This window comes from Macrotis lagotis, chromosome 1, assembly GCF_037893015.1.
Source record: "Macrotis lagotis isolate mMagLag1 chromosome 1, bilby.v1.9.chrom.fasta, whole genome shotgun sequence".
In the NCBI taxonomy this organism is placed as follows: Eukaryota; Metazoa; Chordata; class Mammalia; order Peramelemorphia; family Peramelidae; genus Macrotis; species Macrotis lagotis.
In genome coordinates, this window is record NC_133658.1 from 305,879,864 (window position 1) to 305,895,673 (window position 15,810).

At 35.8% G+C, this 15,810-nt stretch overlaps 1 long non-coding RNA gene across 2 annotated transcripts in view; it reads right to left on the bottom strand.

The window, feature by feature from the left end:
* Nucleotides 1-15,810, bottom strand: part of LOC141517023 (uncharacterized) — an 86,551-nt gene that overhangs the window by 32,275 nt on the left and 38,466 nt on the right. Inside the window, exon 1 of one of the 2 annotated variants that reach the window (XR_012476796.1) lies at nucleotides 14,303-14,504. The exons of the other annotated variant lie outside the window; for it this stretch is intronic. This is a non-coding gene — a long non-coding RNA (uncharacterized LOC141517023). Of the gene's footprint in view, nucleotides 1-14,302; nucleotides 14,505-15,810 lie in introns of those variants that run through there. 2 annotated transcript variants of the gene reach the window in all.

Consider the following 15,810-nt stretch of genomic DNA (forward strand, 5'->3'; position numbering starts at 1 on the left):
TTAAAGCAGATGGGGTTGAATATATTCCAAGATACAAACATGTGGCTTCAGTTGTATACAGTATCAGTTCCTGGGGTTCTGTAAACGCCATAGGAGGTAATCCTGTCTATTTTTTCTCAGTCTGCACACATGGATAAGTTTTAACTATTCACAGAGATTGGGAGAACTCACAGGGCTGGCCCTTTATATAAAAAGCATAGGAAACTACCAAAGCAATGTGGTTTGTAAAATAATGATGAAGTACCACCAGTCACAAAATTGAGTCAGAACATATTAATGAATGAAAAATAATTTATTATGTACCAGTCACTATGTTAAGTATTAGATTAGAGATGGAAAGTAATTTAGTCAAGTGTCCTTATTTTATAGATAAAGTAACTGAAACCCAGAAAGAAGTGAGTTGCTCAATATCACAAAGATAACAAGTGGCAGAGACAAAATTATATCTTAGGTCTTCAGACCCCAAGACCAGAAACCTTCCATTTAATGCCCTCCTAGGTATGATGACCTGAAATGCTCAGTTGGAGAGTAACTAATGGGTTAAAACAAAAACATTAAAATGCAGGTCTTATGCCCCCCACCACTTTTGATAGAGAAGGACTCAAGAGGCAGACTAAGATACATTTTTGGATACAGGCATTGCGGAAGGAAGGAAGGAAGGAAGGAAGGAGAGGCAGGGAAGAGAGAAGGAATGAAGGGAAAAAAGGAGAGAAGGAAATTAGCATTTCTAGAGTTCTGACCATTTGTCAGGTACTTTGCTAAGCTTTTCTTTTTCCCTATTTTTAATAACAAGTATCATTTCATTCAATCCTCAAAGCGACACTATGAGGTAGGTGCTATTATTATTCTCATTTTGCAGTTGAGGAAACATAGACAAACAGAGGTTAAGTGACTTGTCCAGGGTCACACAACTAATCAATGTCCAAGGATTTGAATCCAGTTCTTTCTGACAGGAAAGGGAGAAGTCAAAAAGGAAAGTTGAGAACATGAGAGGAGAGAAGAGAAGAGGAGGGGAAGCTCTGGAACTTATTTTTCTTCAGTGAGAAGAATAGGGAAAGGTCCAGAAAGAAGATAAGACACAGGTTAGCTTCAAAAGCTATAGGTTGAACTTCTCATATACCTAAGAAAATCAAGCTATATTGAATGGAAAATTAAAGTTTCATATACAATTCTCTTATTCTGTTTTACTGTGTATATATTAATATCAGTAAAAAAAATAAAATTTTAAAAAAGCCATTAATGTGTTCCCTGTCAGTACTATCTTTTCAAAAATCTGTAGATTCTTATATTCCAAAGGGGAAAGTGAGGTCTTCAATCAGACTTCAGAATCCCAGCTGTGAGATCAGTGTAGGATCTTTAATTCATGCAATTTCATTTAGTCCATTTATTGATCCTCACCTCCCCTGCATGACCAGATTTTTAAGATTTTCTGGCTATGCAGTTGACACTTAATAAATGCTAGTCAATATTTGACCAAAATTGTTGGGAAAACTGGAAAATAGCCAGGCAAAAAGTAAGCATAGAGCCACATCTCACACCCTATACCAAAATAAGGTAAAAAAAAATAGGTACAGGATTTAGACATAAAGGGCGACACCATAGATAAATTAATAGACCAAGAAAAACTCTATCTATCATATCTATGGAAAGGGGATACATTTATGACCAAACAAGAATTAGAGTACATTATAAACTGCAAAATGAATGATTTTGACTATATTAAATTAAAGTTTTTGCACTAGTAAAATCAATGTTGCCAAAATTACAAGGAAAGCAGAAAGCTGGGAAACAATCTTCATAACTAGGAGTTCTGATAAAGTCTTGTTTCTTAAATATATGAAGAAATGTATTAAATTTATAAAGTTAGAAATAATTTCCCAATTGATAAATGGTTATGACAGACAGTTTTCAGATGAAGAAATTAAAGCTTTATATAATCATATGGAAAAAATGCTCCAAATAGTTATTGAATAAGGAAATGTAAATTAAAACAACAACAATCACCTCATACCTATCAGATTGGCCAAGATGAAAAAAAGGGAAAATGATCAATGTTGGAGAGGGTTTGGTGGGACATTGATGCATTACTGGTGGAGTTGTGAATAGATCTAACCATTCTGGATAGCAATATGGAACTATGCCCAAAAGAGCAGTAAAACTGTTCATACCCTTTGATTCAGTAATTCCAATTCTAGGTCTATATCCAGACGAAACTATTTTTAAAAATGGGAAAAGTCTTACATGTTCCAAAATATTCATAGCAGCTCTTTTTCTACTGGCAAAGAATTGGAAATTGAGGGACTGCCCATCAATTGGGGAATGGCTAAACAAGTTATGGTATTTGAATACTATGGAATATTATTGTTCTATAAGAAACCATAAATGGTCAGATCCTAGAGAAGCATGGAATGAGCTACAGGATCTGATATTGGGAGAAGGGAGCAGAACCAAGAGAATAATGTGCACATTAACAACAACATTTTGGGGCAGCCAGATGGTGCAGTGGATAGAGCACCAACCCTGGAGTCAGGAGGACCTGAGTTCAAATAGAACCTCAGACACTTAATAATTATTCAGCTGTGTAACCTTGGGCAAGTTACTTAATCCCATTGTCTTCCAGAACAAAAACAAAAACAAAAACCAAACAGCAACAACATTGTGAGATGATCAACCTTGATGGAAGCAACTCCTCTCAGCAGTTCAAAGACTTAGATTGGCTATGGACAATGTTATCCCCATTCAGAGGAAGAAAATCAAACCAAAAAAAACCCTTCAGAATCTGATGAAAACTTTATAAAAATTATCTCTTATGTATCTCTTTCCTTTAATCCTAATTGCTTATACCAAAAATGACTAATCTGCAAACATGTTTATATCAAAAATATTAATGTACAATGCTAACCTGACTGCTTGCCACTGAGGGGAGGGAGGTGGAAAGAGAGGGTAGAAGGAAATTTTGTAACTTAAAAATGTACATTGGAATATTGAGAAAATAGGTAGATAGATAGATAGATGATAGATGATGGATGGATGGATAGATAAATAAATAGATAGATAAAATAAATGCTTGTCAAACTGTTGTAGTCTTGTGCAAAGCTCTCATTTTCAAGGTACTAAAAATGGAACCCAGGGAGCCAAGATGGTGACAGGAGAGGATCATCTCTTAGGTGCTCTCTCTCTCTCTCTCTCTGATATTTTCAAACTTATATACTAAGGACTATAACTGAATTTTTGAGAGACAGAATCCATAGAGGGATCCAGTGAGACAATTCTCCAGCCCAAGGTAACCTGGAAAAGAGCATAAAGGGGTTAGAGGGGCAGCCTACCAGAGTGAAGGAACTTCAGCCTCCTGGAGGCAGCCCCCAGGGTGCTGGGAATCACAGGGGGCAGTTTCCTGATCTACACCCTGGGGAGCAGCAAGCACAACTTGGTGGAGCAGCCAAGAACCTCTGCAAGAGCAAGCATGTGAAGCCCAGCCCTCAGGGCACTCAGCAAGCAGCATGGCTACAGAAACCCAGATCTAGGAACTGGAAGCAGGTGGAACCAGTAAACAGGAGTCCCCAGATGTGAGTGCTGAGCCTAGGTAGGGGAGTGGAGAGAGACTGCCGAGGTCTGTCTACTGTCCCTGGAACAGGACTCTGGGGCTCTGAACACATTCAGATCCTGATAGCAGTCTAGGCCCCCCATAGAACAGCAGCCCTGTCCACCTCAGCCCTGTGGCAGAGGGGTACACTAGTGGTCATTCACAGACCAGGAAGGAAGACAGAGCCTCACACACGGAGATCCTTGTGGGGGGTGTTCCAATAATACTCAAAAGCTCAGGAAGTGCCCCCAAACCAGGCACAGGCTGGAGAAATGAGTAAGCAGAGAAAAAAAGAGGAACACCATTGAGAAATATTTTGTCTATGATCCCAAAAAGGATCAAAATACTCATTCTGAAGATGAGGAAGTCCAAGTTACTGCATCTAAAGACTCCAAGAAAACCAGAAATTGGGCTCAGGCTATGACAGAGCTCAAAAAAAGACTTTGAAAATCAAGTAAGGGAAATAGAAGAAAAATTGGGAAAAGAAATGAGAGAGATGCAGGAAAAAACATGAAAAAGAAGTCAGCTCCTTAGTCAAGGAGATCCAAAAAAATGCTGAAGAAAATAACATGTTAAAAACCAGCATAGATCAAATGGATAAAACAGTTCAAAAAGTTATTGAGGAGAAGAATGCTTTAAAAAGCAGAATTGGCCAGATGGAAAAAGAGATAAGAAAGCTCTCTGAGGAAAACAAATCCTTCAGATGTAGAATGGAAATGAGCGAAGTTGCTGATTTTACGAGAAATGAAGACACAATACTTCAAAACCAAAAGAATGAAAAATTAGAAGAAAATGTGAAACATCTCATTGAAAAAACAACTGATATGGAAAACAGATTTAGGTAAGATAATTTAAAAATTTACTGGAATAATTGAAAGTCATTATCAGGAAAAGAGCCTTGACATCATTTCCCAAGAATTAGTACAGGAAAATTACCCTGTTGTCCTAGAAGCAGAGGTCAAAATAGGAATTGAGAGAATCCACTGATCTCCCCAAGAAAGAGATCCAAAAAAAACCCAGGAATATTATAGCCAAGTTCCAGAACTCCCAAGTCAAAGAGAAAATATTACAAGCAGCCAGAAGGACACAACTCAAATATCTTGCAGTCAGGATCACACAGGACTTATCAGGAACTAAATTAAAAGCTCATAGGGTTTGGAATATAATATTCCAGAAGGCAAAAGAGCTTGGAATGCAACTGAGAATCAACTACCCAGCAAAACTGAAGTCCTCTTCCAGGGAAAAAGATGCATTTTCAATGAACCAGGGAAATTTCAAATGTTCCTGTTGGAATGGCCAGAGCTGAACAGAAGGACTGATCTTCAAATACAGGACTCAGGTGAGGCATAGAGATTGGAGGAGAAGGGGAAAATATGAGGGACTTAATGATGATGAACTACATATATTCCAGCATAGAAAAATGATACTGATAATACTCATATGAACCTTCTCATTTAATAGAGCAGGGAGAAGGAGCTTGTATAGATGAAGCATAGGAGAGAGAGCTGAATTTGAAGATATAATATAGTGTAAAATGGAGTCAAATGGCTAAAAGGGAACTATAATGGGAGAAAGGAAAAGGAGAGGTGGAATAGGCTAAGATATTTCATATAATAAGATTTTTTTATTACAATGAGCTATTGCAATGATATGGAAGTGGGGAAGGCAAGGGGGAATGAGGGATCCTTTGCTCTCATCAGAGGTGTCTAGGAGAGGAAACAGCATATATGCTCAATGGGGTATAGACATCTAGAGTAAGAAGGAGAGAAGGGGGACAGGGAGATGTGAGTGATGGAGGAGAGGATGGACTGTGGGGGGAGAGTGGTCAGATATAACACATTTTCTTTTTTACTTCTTGCAAGGGGCTGGGATTGGATGGCCTGTCTGGGACCATAGGGCCAGGCGGATGCTGGGCCTAAGGGGTGGTATGTGGGCTCGGGGCTTCTTGGCCCCAGGGCCAGGGATCTGTCTGTTGCACCACTCAGCTACCTACAGCACATTTAAGAAGAAGGACAGAGTGAAAGGAGAGAGAAAATATAGTATATGGTAGTGGGGAAGCATGAATGGAGGGAATTGTGATCAGCAATGCCAATAGTGGAAAATATGAAAGTAGCTTTTGTGATGGACATATCATAAAGAATGTGATCCACTCACAACAGAGCTGGAGGTGTTGGACCACAGACTGAAGCACATTTATTATTATTATTATTATTATTATTAGGGTGCAGGGCAAATGGGGTTGGGTGGCTTGCCTGGGGCCACACAGCTGGGTGATTGTTGGGTGTCTGAGGCTGGATTTGGACCCAGGTGCTCCTGGCTCCAGGGTCAGTGCTCCATCCACTGCACCACCTGGCTGTACCTATTATTACCATTATTATTATTATTATTATTATTCATTTAAATTTTTTTCTCTTTCCTTTACTTTAGAGCTCATGCATGTCTATATTTTTTGTGGGGAGGGGGTATTATGTTTACTCTTAAACAAGATATTTTAGTAATGTATAAGAAAATTTGTACAAAAATAAGCACAAATAAATAAATAAATGAATGAATAAATAAATAAATTTAAAAAAAAAGATGGAACCCAGAGAAGATAAGTAATTTTTCCAAAGTAGAACAACCCCAAGCAAAAAGTAGCAGTCAGGATTCAGATACAACTTCTGTAACTCCCAAATCAGCAGGTTAATATATGCTTTACACATCAATATGTTCATTGGTTTCAACCAAATTTTCTTTGACTTTAGAAGAGGATGGTTGTTACAGTCTGTAGCCTCTAAGCTCAGGAAAGGTCTATTTCTAAACATTTCTTGCCTGTTAGTGATCCTCCCAGGACCAGTGTCACCTCTTTGCTTGGAGTTTCACAGAATCTCCCCAAAATCTAGAGCTGGAAGAGCCCTAAATGTCTATCTAATCCAAGTCATGCTTGAAAAAGATTCCCCTCAACCATGTGCATGACAAGGAGTCATGATCATCCAATTGCCACTGGAGAATAATCAATTAGGGAATTAATTCATCCTAGCTCATCTTATGATGCAACCTTTATGCTACTGTATTTGTGAGTTTGCAATGGATCTTTAAATATCTAGTGTTTTTAAAACCATTCTGTTTTTTTAATTGTCTTTTTGGTGAAAAGGCACTTAAAATATTTCTGAAAATATACTCCTTTGAAGTAATCCCATTTAATGATAGGACCCTACTTTACCACTCTGCTATGTATTAGACTAAACTTGTCCTAAAAGGTAATAAAAAGTCAAAACACGATTGGCCAAGAAGCAGGGTATGACTCAAAATGTTCATCCCTTCATCCAGATTCCAGTTTCCTCTGTCTGTATTGACTGTCAAAAATGACATTAAAAAGCCCTACTGATGTGTTTCATTTCATTGTATAATCAAACCTGAACTAATATAATTCTATTGTCATGTATATCCCTCATATTTAAAAATTTGAGTACATGTTTGTTGTTTTCTATTTTATCTTTCCTGTCTTTTAGAAGACATTTTCTTCTATTTCTTGTGCTTGTGGATCTTTCTTTTAGGGATTATGGGAATGTATATTTGCAAATTTGTATTGAAGGTAAGTTTGTTTTTTCAATTTAGACAGCTAGATGGCACAGAGGACACAACATCAGCCCTGAAATCGAAACAACCAGAGTTCAAATCCAGCCTCAGATACTTACTAGCTGTGAGATCCTGGGTAAGTCACTTAAGTTCAAGTGACTCCCTCCAAAAAATTGACGTATGATTGAATGGTATTTGGAAATCTCAGTGAGGAAATTCCCCTTACTAAAGCAAACCAGCAAGTACTCTACAACTCATCTTAGAGAACTGACTAGAGACATTGAAAGTTCTGTTAAATATCTTCCTCATCCTCACACAGGAAAAAATAAAATGTACTGAACCCATCTTCCTGTCTCCAAATACTCTACCTACCATATAATGGCATACTGCATACTGCTTCCCATTTGGGCATATCTGTGCATGTATATATGTATGTGTGTATATCTATACACATATATATGTATATATATACATATATATATATAATATGTATATGTGGGTGTATCTAGTGTTTTTCTTTCCACTTCCCTACACCTCTTTTCTTTAATTATTGCCTACTAGTTTTATTGAATACTTAATGCAATCTTGCCTCCTCCAAGTGAGTACACACACACAAACACACACACACACACACACACACACACACACACACACACATACACAGACACTTTTTTTTTTACAAAATTTTACAGAAATACCAAAGCATTGTTTCCTTATAAAGGAAAGTCTATTTGTAAACCTTGAAATTCACATTGTTTATTTTTAGGTACCATTCAAAAGATCAGCAAGCATATTCACTAGGAATGGCATGTAGCATATTCTTTTAAAACTCAAATTGTTTTTCACAATATTCTCCTTAGAGAGACTAAAACATTGAAGCATTCCAAAAATTTCAGGCTTTTTATCAAGATGAAGAAGGAACAGAGAAAGATGGATCCTGAAGTGAAAGAATGGTAGAAATGTAAGTTAGGTATCAAGAGAAGATGAGTAGGGAAAAAAAGTAGCAAAGAACATGTTAGAAATTAAGTGGATACATTTGAAGCAAAGATTTAAAAATAATAATCATGTCCCCCATTCTCAAAAGCTACCTGTCAAAGGAAATGAAAATCATTGTCACTGAGATGCAGACAGATTTTTTAAAATTTATCTTGAAGGAAGGAAGGAAGTAGAAACATGCAAGTTTTCCTTGGTGTTTCCTGACACAACTTCTCCACAGCTTCTAGTACAGTCTTTCAGCAAAACTTTGGTAGCCTTTGGGGCTGAAAACATCTTAGCCCCTAAGACAGAGTCAATAGAGTAAGAATTAGCTATTTGAATGGTCTGAATGTTTGGGTAATAACAAGTTGTTCTCAAGTCAACCACTATTGATCTGGTATTTGATATGCCCCTCCCCCATTATATCTTCCCTAGGTACTGTGAAAGTCATAAAAGGAAGGAAAAAATACTTCTTTGATCTTAAGAGCTTATAATTCAAACTGTATACAGAGATCATGTTTGCTGATCTGCTTGTACTACTTCTGCTACCTTCATACAGCACACCAGAAGCAATAGTAGGCATAGTTATAGGATTATAGTTTAAGGACTGGAAGGAACCTGGTAAGTCATCTAGAACAACTTCTCTATTTTACAGGCAACACAAATGATTTCTAACATTTATAAACCACTTTAAGGTTTGCAAAGTGCTTGACATATATTATTTCATTTGATCAAATGAGGAAACTGAGGCCCAGAGAGGTTATGATTGACTCAAGATCATCACACATCAAGTGTGATAGGACAACAACAGTTTTCTGATGCAATTTCTCTTATCCTGACACAATTTCTTCCAAATAACCCCCTCCCTTATCCTTGTACACCCAAGTACACAATTTCCTTAGGCTTCAGTTATTCTAGTTGTTTTTCTGGTGCAGGTTCCTCCTCAGTTTCCCAGATCTAGATTCCTGGCCTGTGACAATAAAAAACTGAAGTCATGCAGATTCAGAGACTCTCAGACTTAGGGGGTATACAAGACCATGAGGGTCACTATACTCTGACCCATTTCCAGATGGAGACATGTGCAGAGATAGTAAATGTCATCACATCCTTGTTGTATATATTTTCTATATTAGAGTAAAGTAAACTTCCTCCTTTTTTAAATGTTCAATCACTAGTCAGAATCTCATTTCACTACAACATGGAGACTGAATTAAGAAGATCATGGCTTCAGAACTACACGTTCCACTCTAAGAAACACAGCCAAGAGTCAAACCAAAAACTCTGACTCAGAGTTACTGGATTATTGTCTTTCACTATCCTTGTATTATTTCTTATTTTGAAATCACTGTGACATCTTTATAACAATCTATGCTTTCTTTGATATCACCTGCCAACTTCCAGGTCATTTTTAACTTTACCACTGCCTTTAGAACTATTCTTCTAATGCAACTTTTTTCTGCCATCATCCTCAAGATGATCAACAATGAAATTAATTGTCTCTCCAACAGTCTAAATGGTATGATTCTTTATCATGCCTTATTACAACATTTTTCACACGCTACTCCTTAGAAATCAGCAAATGTTACACATCTGGGCTTAATTATTATTATTTTTCTTTGTTGCCAAGAATGAAGAAAATGATCAAAAAATGTTAATAATTCAGATTAAAATAAAAGTGGATCATGTATACATTTTTTAGAGATCCCATTTGTTAAACATTTGTACCCCTCCTCTTGTTCCACTTATACATACCTAAAACAGCATTCCACTTTATAACTTCATAAATAACTATATATGTATATGTATGTGTATAACTTTATAATTTTTAAAATTATAAATAAATAATAATTGATGAACTCCATTGAGGAGGAACTTTGCAAGAAGGTCCATTCTACTTTTGGACATCTCAAATGATTAGAAAAATTATTTTGAACAGCAGCTAGGTAGTGCAGTGAATTGAGAACTGGCCCTGGAGTCAGGAAACCTGAGTTCAGATCTGGCCTCAGACACTTAAAAATCACTTAGCTGTGTGACCTTGGGCAAATCACTTAACCCCACTGTCTTGCAAAAAAATTTTTTTTGAAAGATTTAGGTTTTATTTTTTATTTTGTTTTCTGCCATTAAGCCTTTCTACAACTGTCATCTGATACTATTCATGTCTTCTACATGCAAAAAGAATTAGTTTAATCCATTTTCTATATAAAATCCCTTCAAAAAGTTGAAAAAACAGTTATCATGGCTCTTCTAAGTGACTTCTCCTCTAGATTAAGCACCCCTGATTCCTTCAACCCATCCTCTTATGACAGACAGTCTCCAGTTTTTTCCCCATCCAATCCTACTTCCGGACATTCTTTAGCTTGTCAATCAATATCTCTCTAACTTGTGCTATCTAGAAAATAAAATTTCTCATATGATATTATTGGGGCAGGCAATGTACAGTGAATGCACTGCCACTTCCTATTTCTGGACCTTATGTCATGCAAAAAATAACCTAAAGTTATATTAGCTTTTCTGTTGCCACATCATGTAATTATTATCCATTTTGAGTTTTTAGAGGAAAAATGTTAAGTCACATGTCCCCCATCCTGGACTTACGCTATTTAATTTTTGAACCCAAGTATAGAGCTTCAAATTTATTCTTGGTGTAGAATATAGAATATAAGTCTTGGAATCTGAGAGTTAAAATTCTGTATTAAAGGTTGTATAATCTGGAAATATCACTTAACTTTTTTTTTAGGTTTTTGCAAGGCAAACGGGGTTAAGTGGCTTGCCCAAGGCCACACAGCTAGGTAATTATTAAGTGTCTGAGACCAGGTACACTTAACTATTTTTTTTTAGACCCTATTGCCTCTTCTGCAAAATGGGGATAATAATAGTAGGAACTTCATGGGGATCTTATGAGAATCAGGCAATGTAATATATGTTATGTGCTTTGTAAATTTTAAAACATTTTGCAGATGTTAGAAATAGTAGCCATAGCATTATTGAATTCTAACTTATTAGAGATTGTCAATAATTCTAGGCTATCAAGAGAATGTTTTCCCTCTTGCTTCTACTAAATCCATTACTTATGACACACTTAGAAATGTGGATACAAAAAACCCACTATGCTTAAAATTATTTAACTATTTAAAATCTATTTAATTCATCAGATGAAAATACTACATAAAGATATACTTCTTGCATATCTCCCATGGATATACTGAAATTATGCAAGATTTCTTCAAAGATATAACAAATATAACCTTGTTCAATATTCCTCAGATTATTCAAATTGATTAAAGTACAAAACAATCAGGCATAATATTTATCCAAGATATTTGTTACTGTCGTGTATGAGAATCAGTTCATCATCCACATCAAAGAGAAATTGTCTAATGATGATGAAATCCTCTAGATACTCTGCAGATGACTTGGTGTTGGTTGCATTAAACCTCAAAATACAAAAAGGCTCATGGGATTTGATATGTATCAACAGAAAAGATCTTTACCACAATCATTTGCACAGGGAAAAAACAAAACAAAAGCCAAGAAGAATAGTGCTTACTGCACAGAATATGAGAGAGTAATATATACAGCCTGAATAACTATCTAATCTAATCTATCTGTATCTGTATCTGTATCCGTATCACCATCTCCATCTCCATCTCCATCTCCATCTCCATCTCCATCTCCATCTCCATCTCCATCTCCATCTCCATCTCCATCTCCATCTCCATCTCCATCTCCATCTCCATCTCCATCTCCATCTCCATCTCCATCTCTATCTATATCATCTATATCTATACCTATATCTATATCAAATCATGTGCATTGATGCACACATACCTGTGTGTATATATATATATATATATTTAATTACTTATGTGCACACTCATATATACATCCATATAGGTATATAGGTATAATGTATGTATATATGTTTGTATTATGTGTATTATATAATATGCATATATGTGAATGTATATGCATAAATATATAAATACATATAACTGCTGAGACAACACGGCTTGCTTACAAACAGAAAGAACTTTATGTGGGTATGTATATACATATGTGGCTATAAACATATTTATACACCTATATATATTTATATACCTATACATATATTTATATACATATGTATGTATATTGGTATATTGATAAAGTGTAGGTTTCTTCAGTGAAGAATTTCCTTCACCAAGACAGTTCACCACACTCCCTATAACCTCGAGAAATTTATTGAAAGTTGCCTGTCATAATAACTTTAAATGACTTATCCAGGGTTGCACAGCTAGTATATATCAGAAATGTTACTGTCTTTCTCATTTCCTTAGTACAGAGGCGAATTCTCTGGTTTCTATTTCACAGATGTGTTCTCCATCTCTGTTCTCTTCTCTGTCTCTTTCTTTCCTTTCTCTTTGTCTATCTGTCTTTAACTCTCTCTGTGTGTCTCTGCGTCTCTTTGTCTCTTCGTCTCTCTGTCGCTGTCTCTCTGTTTCTGTCTCTGTCTCTCTCTGTCTTTGTCTCATTCTCTCTGTCTCTCTCTGTCTCTGTGTGTGTGTCTTTTCCTCTCTCCCCTCTTTATGAGGCTTGCAAGTTTTTATGTTTATTCACTTCAAAATTGCATTTTATTGCATCTCAGACAGTGTTCCAACCTGTTAAATAATTTTTGATCCTGATTCTGTATTACAAATTGCTAGAGAAGAAGGTTTCCTGAACAGAAAGGAAGTCCTAGAGGAGGTTATATACCACTAAAAAAATTGTGAGGAGCAAATGAGGTGATGTATGTAATCACTTTGTAAATTTTAAAGTACTATATAAATACTAGTAATTGTTGTTATTCCTATTAAAGAATTATAGAATTTGGAGTGGGAGAAAAAGGAAAGTGTGTTCACCCTATTTTTCCAATTATATTTTAAGCTTCTTTAATATAAAAACTTTTTTTCTCCTTCTTCCCTATGTCTTGATGCCTAAACAGGTCCAAATCCAAAGCTTTGCATATAGGAAACGTAGGCAATCAGAAGCACCAGGTAACATGGAGTCCACTCACTAGACCCTTCTAACAAAGAGTCTATGGGAGCCTAGACTAAATCTTAATAGAGGCTTAAACCTTGTACTTGACACTGGTTCTTCCCAAATCTGGAGCTCTTAAACATCTGTCTCCAGCATGATTTATTCTATTTTAAAATGAGGTTTTCAAACAACTTGCTATCTTAATTTTAGCAGTTCAGCTCCTTTGTATGCTAACAATACCCAACATGCAAATGAGCTACCACTTCGCTTTCTAGCAAAAATGTTTCTGTGCAAACACTTGATTTTATAACGCACTTCACAGCTTTTTTCCTGTAATTAGTTGCTAAGTCTATATTTGACTTTGACTAAATTGTTGTATTGCAAGCCTGTTTTGTTGCTTCTCCATTTTGTCTGGTCCCACTTATACCTCCAAGTGGACTTGCTTAGGCAGCCCCATGGCTTACTTCCATACTTTTGGACAGAAAGAAGCTTTATCAGGCTATCTCTGAAGGTGTTGCATTTCCAGAATAGTGATCAGTATCATAAAAGCAGTACAAGTTCACCATTCCCTGGAACAACTGCAGGACCTGCTACCCCCCCTCCTCCATCAATGTTCTCTTCTACTTTGCTGTACTAATCATCTATTTTCCAATATTTGGGGAGATTCATAATAATTCAGTTCAATAAATTATTAAAAAATGCCTACTATGTGATAAACATTATGCTAGGAATTTGGGATACAAAGGCAGAAATGAAAACAGTTCCTGCTTTCAGAGAGGGTTTTTTGAGTCATTTTAAATCATATTTTGGAATCTATGCAATGCCCTGGAACTTGATTTAAAAGGAAAAATGTCATCTGCAAATGGGAATAACTGGATGACTTTACCACTTATAGAGATTCCTTCATTTTCTTTTTTATAATTTTTTTGCAGTTACACTTTTTATTTTCATAAAATCAGAATATGCATAACACATGCAGAACTAACATTCAAACTTATACATTTTGTTTTCAACAATCTTAAATACATTCTTGCATATAATTTTTGAATCCTTATTTAGCAGTTGAAAATATTGTTGACTTATAAACTTGTTAAAATCTTACTGTTGAATAAACAAGTCACTGATTTTACCAGTACCACAAAGATACATCAGTGTTTAGAAATGTTTCATTAGTATCTTAAGACAACTTACTAGCTGTGTGACTTTGGACAAGTCACTTAACCCTGATGGCTTCAACATCCAGGGCTATTTCCAGTTGTCCTGATCCATATCCAGCCTCTGGACCATATCCAATTCACCTGCATGTCATGGCATCATCTCCCTGATGTCATGGTCATCTTCAAGAATGGAAGATAAACATCATCACTAAGACAAGTGTATAAAAACCTAGACATGTTTTAATTTCAAGTTGCCAATTTTGTTTTATTAACATCAGAAAGCTATGGCTAATACTTCCAATGCTGGGTCTGCTTAATTTAACTTGAGTTAAATATGATGTAAAATTAAAAGTTCACACTACCCCCTATTATCATTTGAACTCTTCACTGGACATTTATCTTCCATGAGAGTGGAAAGTACCTCAGGTGAGCATACATTTCCTAGTTTTATGGTTTTTTTAAATTTATAATTAGTTGGTTGTCAAAGTTATTGAGTCTACTGAGGAAACTTGTTCAAGTTCATTACAAGGGAGATACTTTATTGGAGAGAAGCCTGTTATAATTCATTTTACTCTAATCAGTTGAATGCCTTTTTGAGATAAATGATTATTAATAATGATTTGGAGAGATTCAGAGTCCTTCCCTTTTTCTTAGGTCCTGATTTCAAAAGTTCAGTCTCTTGAAGGATTACTGATAATGAGACTGGACTAACTTTCATAATAGTCTTCTTAAAACCCAATCCAGGTAGGGGAAGCCATTGTTCTCTATCCAGTATAGGTGGGAAGAAATTCTTTAAATAGATTATCTGTTTACTTAGAAGTAAATGACATGAAGTTCATTTTTATATGTTCAGTCTTTTACTGTAATTGTTAACTTCAGGAATACCCTACTTACATTGAGCATATAAGCCCTGCCTGCTACCATGATTGTCTTTTGTCTAAGAGAGAGATGGACAAATGGCTATACTTTTATTTTTAAATTTTATTTTGTATTTTTCTCCAATTACATGTAAAAACAATTTTTAAACATTCATTTAAAAATGTTAAGTTCTAAATTCTCACCCTTTCTCCCTTCCCACCTCTTTTGTTGAGAAGATAAGCAATTTGATATGCAAAATATATTTCCATATTAATTATGTTGTGTGAGATAACATAGACCCCCCCCAAAAAAAAATCTCAAGAAAGAGAAATTTTAAAAAGTTTACTTCAATCTGCTATCAGATACCATTAGTTCTTTCTCTGGATATGGATAGTAATTTTCATCATGAATCCTTCAGATTGTTATATTGCTGAGAATATCTAACTCATTCACAGTTAATCATCTCATAATATTGCTGTTATTTTGCATACAGTCCATTTCACTGTGCATAAGCTCATGTAAGTCTTTTCAGGTTTTTCTGAGAACATCCTGCTCATCATTTTTTTTTTAGTGTTTGAGGTCGGATTTGAACTCAGGTACTCCTGAATCCAGGGCCGGTGCTCTATCCACTGCACTGCCTAGCCTCCCCCTCTGCTCATCATTTCTTATAGCACAATGGTATTC